Below are 6,273 nucleotides of genomic sequence, written 5' to 3'. Positions count from 1 at the left end.
AGAGTGAGAATGAGTGAGTGACTGACTGACTGACTGACTGACTGAGACTGACTGACTGACTGACTGACTGACTGACTGACTGACTGACTGACTGACTGACTGACTGACTGACTGACTGACTGAATGACTGACTGACTGACTGACTGAATATATATTTTGTAGTATCCTTGTGGCATATTTGGTCAGTGGTCCCACTTTCTACACAAAGAATCATTGATCACTCAGCTTGAGAACACTACTGGAGAGGACTGCAGAGAGAAAGCCAGGGAAGTAGGAATTAGGTAGGGAGGGGAGTGAGATAACTACACACAGAAGAACTTACGAAACCAACGACTGAAAAAGATGGTGATTGGCAAAATTAACTAAGAAATAGAGTGATAACGGAAGAAACTTACTATCAATAACTGAGATTTAAGTAAACAATTGAGAAGAAAAGAGAGGCGGGGTGACCTTTGTGACAGTCCTGTACTCGAGCTCGAGGATGAGAATGAAATTTACAGTTACAGAAACAGATAAAACGTTAAGATCAATGCCCACATCAAACATTTTAGTGGGAAAGGTCGGCGTATATGTGGGGTGCTAGGAAATACGAAACCAGGGTGGGTAAAATGATCACACCGTCGCATTGATTCTGTCACATCACACCATGTTCGCAAAAAAATACAAAAAGCTCTTAATGTCATTTTCGACACTTAACTTTATTGACGATGCGCCAAAATTTAGCTATGAATGGGAGGTCTGGAAAGGGTTGCCTGGTGGTAGGGAGTGAGTCAGTAGTGGTCAGGGTGTGCTTTTTTGATAACATTTGACTCTTAACCTAAAACTTGCCAGGCTGCTCCAGACCTAACGCCAAAATTGGCTGGGAGCCATGTTCGGCTATATGTGTAACCGGGGTTTGAGGAGAACTTAGCAGGCTTTGTTCATAATCATAGGCTTACATGTCTTGAGGAAATGCCTGGGGTGTTCAACACTCTTAACAAAGCCAGCTAAGTTCTCCCGATGTTAGTTGCCACTCCAGAGGTCTCAGATCACACGTGGTCTGTCTTTCACCATTATTCACATCACTAGGCATCAGGTCATCGTTGCCAAACATTACTGCACATGCGTACACACCGTTACCACTTAGGGCATTTAAGGACACCACACCGCACCAAACATTACTGTACATGCATGCTATCTGTATCTGTATGTATATAGCCGGCATAACCGCCCGAATGAGGCGTAACACACCAGCTTCCCAGCACGCGGCGTGGCAGGAGCTGGTTATATTATACCGAACGGCCTGTTACACCTAGTCTTTGCATATCTGACTGAACCGTTCTTTAAATCTATTTAGTGAAGATGCTCCTAAGGTACTTGATGGCAACGAGTTCCATTCTACTATGGTTCTCGGAAACATACGAATTTTTGAACACATCAATCCTTGGCTGATAACTCTTAAACGCATGACTATAATTATGCTAATGAAGCTTTTATCTTTAAGAAAACATGTCACTGATTGAAGAATACTGTAGCAAACAGAAAATGTGATGATCAACATACTTTGATGAAAGAAATTTCTTTAATGAAAGAAATCTATATTTTCCGATGGTATGTTAAAAGGACCCCTGACCTTGAACTCTTGAAAAACGGCCCCGGCCGAATGAGTGTATATTGTATACTTTCAAGGTTAAATAAAGAAGAAAAAAAGGGAAAAAAATGAAAGTAAGTAAACAATCTTTATTAAAACATCATCAATCACTCTTCTCTACTGTGCACATTCTATACATTCTGCAAAGAAGACTGGTAGATGTCACTAAAAATGTTCGATAATCTAATAATTCTTTTTTTTAAAATCCAGTTATTTATCAATTTATCCGAACCGAGGAAAATGATGACCAGGCTAGGTATCATCAAAGCGGTTGAAAATCTATTTTAACCTCCTTGGTATTTCAACCTCCTTAGTTTCATACGCCTATGCTTGATACATTGAGACATGCATTAAAAGTTCCTTCGCAGTATTTAAAGCCTGTTTTTATTTCCAGTCCTTCAATATAACTTCTCATGTCAGTAAAAATATATGTAGCCCGACTGTCCGAGTCTTTGCTTCGTTCTGATATTTCGAATCAAGTTTGCAATTATTTTGTTAGACTCAATCAACACCATAACATAACATACACAGGACTAGCGCAACAACACAAATAAAGTATTCCACTGTATGAGATAGACTTGAATACAAAGTCGAACTGAGGCAACTAATACGGTAGGGTGGAGCTACCCTTGAATAGTAAGTATGTACATAATCTAATGCAAACAAAACTGATAATATTCATGTTAATTTTGATTACATGTTGACCACAACCTCTACTCTAAAACGCAATCGAGCTAACGATTTAATGAAAGTTTATTGCAAAGTTTAATGCCAATCTTCAGCCCATGCCTCATCTGAAGTTCGAGACGACATGTTGAAGGAGCTCAGAATGATAATACGGCTGTTGAACCCTCACCCAAATGTCGTCACACTCCTTGGATACTGCTCAAAATCAGGTGATCCCAATTTCAGTATGATTGCACATTCAACCTGGCTTGATGATTACACGCACAAGAGCTCCTAAATCTATATTTCGGAGTACAATTTAATAGTCCGGTATACGTGGATAATCAACCTTCAATTTTTTTTAAATTTACTTCACTTTTGACAAGGACGACGTGGCACTGCACTCAAGTTATTCATAACTCATCTTTACACTAATTACAGTGCTACGTACACAGAACAATATATCAATGTTTACACCTGGGTTGAGTGAGAAAAGTGCCTTTCCCAAGGACATAACATCGGTGGCGTCAGGGACCGCTTAGCTCTGGTCCGACACCCTGTCGTTACGCCACACGACCCCATTGTAACCTTCAATTTGCTACGTGTGTCAGGCTTGAGGACTACGCAAATGAAAGCTCCTCTATTCTAGAGTAAACATTCATTTGTAGATACTGATTACTTGCGATTTTCATGATCCCAACGCTATAACTACGTTACGATATGTTTCCAGGTCCGAGTCATGCTGGTAGTTGAGTACGTGCCCAACGCGAACGGTGATCTGTTGTCGTTCTTGAGAAAATGTATGATGTAACAAAAGCTGGTTGGCACACGTCCAAGAAGAGGTGACACATGTAAAATCTTACATACTCAGTCTATTAGACTTGGCATGAAATGGCTACGTTACGGTATACTCAAAACTGCACGTCCCACAGTGTAGGCATTTACAAAGTTACTGATTAACAAACCTGTTGTATGAAGCAATTACCTCATAGTGTGTTTTTGACAGTCAGATACGATTACAATAAAAATCTTGTATTGTTTTGGTCTTTGTAACCTGGCTAGGGGTAACGACCTAGGGCACATAGAGAATTTGGTGCAATAACAGCCTCCGTCTGTTTTCTGCACATTCACAAGTTACAGAAATGTCCTAAAGTCTTTTACTATTTATCTACATACGATCGATAACGTACTATGTATATTGAATGTGTCAACACTCATTACCATGGCAGGTTAATGCATACCATGCCTGTGCAATGCTGTTTCTAGGTAAAGCTATAATAATACCCAGTGTATTCCCAACTATCTATTTTCCAACTGTAGCCTACATGTAACCCTACACGGATATCGTCTCCATTTCTGAATGCTAGAGTGCAATTCTCTCTGATATCATCTGACTGTCTAGCTCATGGTTGATAAAGGGTGACAGCGTCTCCTAGCGAATACAGGTGGCATTGTAAAGTTATAAATTCCCAAATGATAGCAGTGAATATATTGCATGTAATGAAATCGGAAAAATGCATTGTCAAATCCCTAAATGCTGCCATGGTTTATCATACACTTCCTAAAACATTGCCTATATTTTCATAGATATGTATAGATAACAATGAATTTGAGTCTGTAAGGATAACTCTATTTGAAAATGCAACTACGTAGTTATGAGGTCACTTCTGGATATTTTCGTGTGATATACCTAGCGTTAGTTAGCTGCTTTATGGCTGCACTTGTGGATGGAATGCTGATGTTGTCATGCGGCAAGGCGAACCTCTTCTTCAGCTTCTTCTTTATCTGGTACCAACACCTGATTGAGATGGAGAGGGGGGTCAGATCAATTTTCATATTGAAACAATTACCTAGAAAATGCCCCGAGCAGACTTTTTTCTTTTCATTACTAAATTGGTAAAAAAAATACTTCTAGTACGTTACTAACCAACCAACCAACCAACCAACCAACACATCGACTATAAAAAAACATACTACAACGTTTACATTTGCGATGATGACGATTGAAATGTTTCGATAATTTTATCTAAATAAGACAAATGAATCAGATATAAAACTAATAATGAGGATAATTGTAATGATAACGTACGCTTCCTTTTTGATTTCTTAACCAACAGTGACAGCTTCCAGCTACGATCCCAGCGACCAGAATAACTCCAAGGGTCAAGCCGATAGCGATGCCTGCCTTCGCCCAGTTATCAATAGAAGTATTAATCTTGATAAAGCGAGCTGGAAGAAGAATACATATAGATATGAATTATAATAATAACTTTATTCTACAACAATTGTACAAGGTACAAAGTATGGCGATCTGTGTTGTTGTTATCTCAAAAGAGAACATAATAATAACAGTAATAGTCTTTATTGCATATTCCTGCCCAGATGGGCTAAATGCAAAAATGACCACATGTGGTCTACAGGAAGCAAAATGTAAAACATGAATTGATATAATGCTACATTCTAACATTGAAAAGCAAAAACAAACACAAACACAAACAAAACTGTGGACTAATGTTAAGCTAAATTTAGTTGATCACCGTCTTTTCTCTCTTTTCGAAACACTTGAAAACATAACTACATAGTTATCATTATACTTTGTACATTCTATGTTCATTCTTACAACAACACAGATCGTTCAAATAAAATGAAAATAACCTTGATATTAAACTGGCTATGTTAACACTTACGTGTACTCTTTTGTGTAGAATTGACCATCATACCGCTAGTAGAGTTTGTTACTGTGACGAGAGCAGAATTCGGTGTCGTCATATTGGTACTCTGAGCTGTAGTAATGTGTAACAAGATAAAAACAATAGAAACAGTTACATATATTCCCCAGTCAAAAGCACAGCGAGGCTAAACGTCCCACGTTTACAAAACAACATTAATTATAGATAAGGCATTCACTGCAACTAGCAACAAAATAAACGTACATGGTACCAATGACATTAATATATAGATATAATGTCCTTGATTGTAAATACAGCAATCACTACCTATTTACGAAATACAATGTATGCTATCAGTAATTCTTATACATACTACATACAATGTAGGGAAAACATACAATAGACTCACCTGAACAATGTAGTATTAGCAACAAGAGCATGTTTGCTGCTATTGTGATCTTGTTTAGCAGCATTTTGCACGGTCCATGCGTTGTAGTCATGATGCTCAAGGTCTGGAATGTATGTGAAATTTTAGCCTATACTTGAATGAAACACATCTTTCATTGAAGTTGAATTGATAATGTTCGTATTCTATGGTTGTCCTTGACCTGGTATTACACGGAGTTCTGAATGCAACACCTTTTGGGTTGGTATTTCGACACGTTGTGTCTATTGTACCGTACATAAATACATGTTGTGCCGATATTGAATCCTATGTGCTAGTGCGTATGCTACTACTGTTCCAATGTAGCCCATGTAACTACCTGTATACAGCAATTACATATTCGTAGTTTTCATCAAGCCCTAGACAAATGGATAAGTACTACCCCACCTTGTCATGCATTTGGTTATTGTACGCTGTCACAAGGTACTGGTATTTGGAAAAGAGGTACACGTCATAATTGTTACTTTAAGGTTACAAATATCATAAGGCAACACACTCACCTTTATAATCTGAATGTGCTGCTTCAAATGTTGTTGACTCTTCTGTCTAGATTTCAAGCAAGGCACACAAGCCAAGAGACAACAGTAGTCTTTCACATGACCTTTGACCCGACTTTGTAAATGTTGATCAACCTGTTTTACCAGGCAACCCTTACCGTAAATCTCGTAATAATTTGCCGTCTGTCAGAACACTTCATTGTCTTTTGTTTGAAGATTCTCGTTTATGGAGGACAGAATCTTAGATATATCATGGCGATTAAGAAAAACCTTGTTATTTTGTTATATTATAGAACAAATATATTTTTCGGGCTGCATTTAATACAGGACAATATATTCATTGATTTATTCATTTATTGGTTTGAC

The 6,273-nt window shown here is 38.1% G+C and overlaps 1 long non-coding RNA gene across 1 annotated transcript; it reads right to left on the bottom strand.

Moving 5' to 3' along the window:
• Positions 1 to 1,887: 1,887 nt before the first annotated feature.
• LOC136438012 (uncharacterized) lies at positions 1,888 to 5,473 on the bottom strand. Its single transcript, XR_010756361.1, has 4 exons — positions 5,375 to 5,473; positions 4,984 to 5,079; positions 4,386 to 4,525; positions 1,888 to 4,094 (listed from the first exon to the last, which is right to left on the bottom strand). It is a non-coding gene; the product is annotated as an uncharacterized lncRNA (long non-coding RNA).
• Between the last annotated feature and the right edge of the window lie 800 nt (positions 5,474 to 6,273).

Source organism: Branchiostoma lanceolatum, chromosome 7 (genome assembly GCF_035083965.1).
Source record: "Branchiostoma lanceolatum isolate klBraLanc5 chromosome 7, klBraLanc5.hap2, whole genome shotgun sequence".
NCBI classification, from domain to species: domain Eukaryota; kingdom Metazoa; phylum Chordata; class Leptocardii; order Amphioxiformes; family Branchiostomatidae; genus Branchiostoma; species Branchiostoma lanceolatum.
Note: the sequence above shows the minus strand (reverse complement) of the source record. Positions and strands in the feature narration are given on the sequence as shown.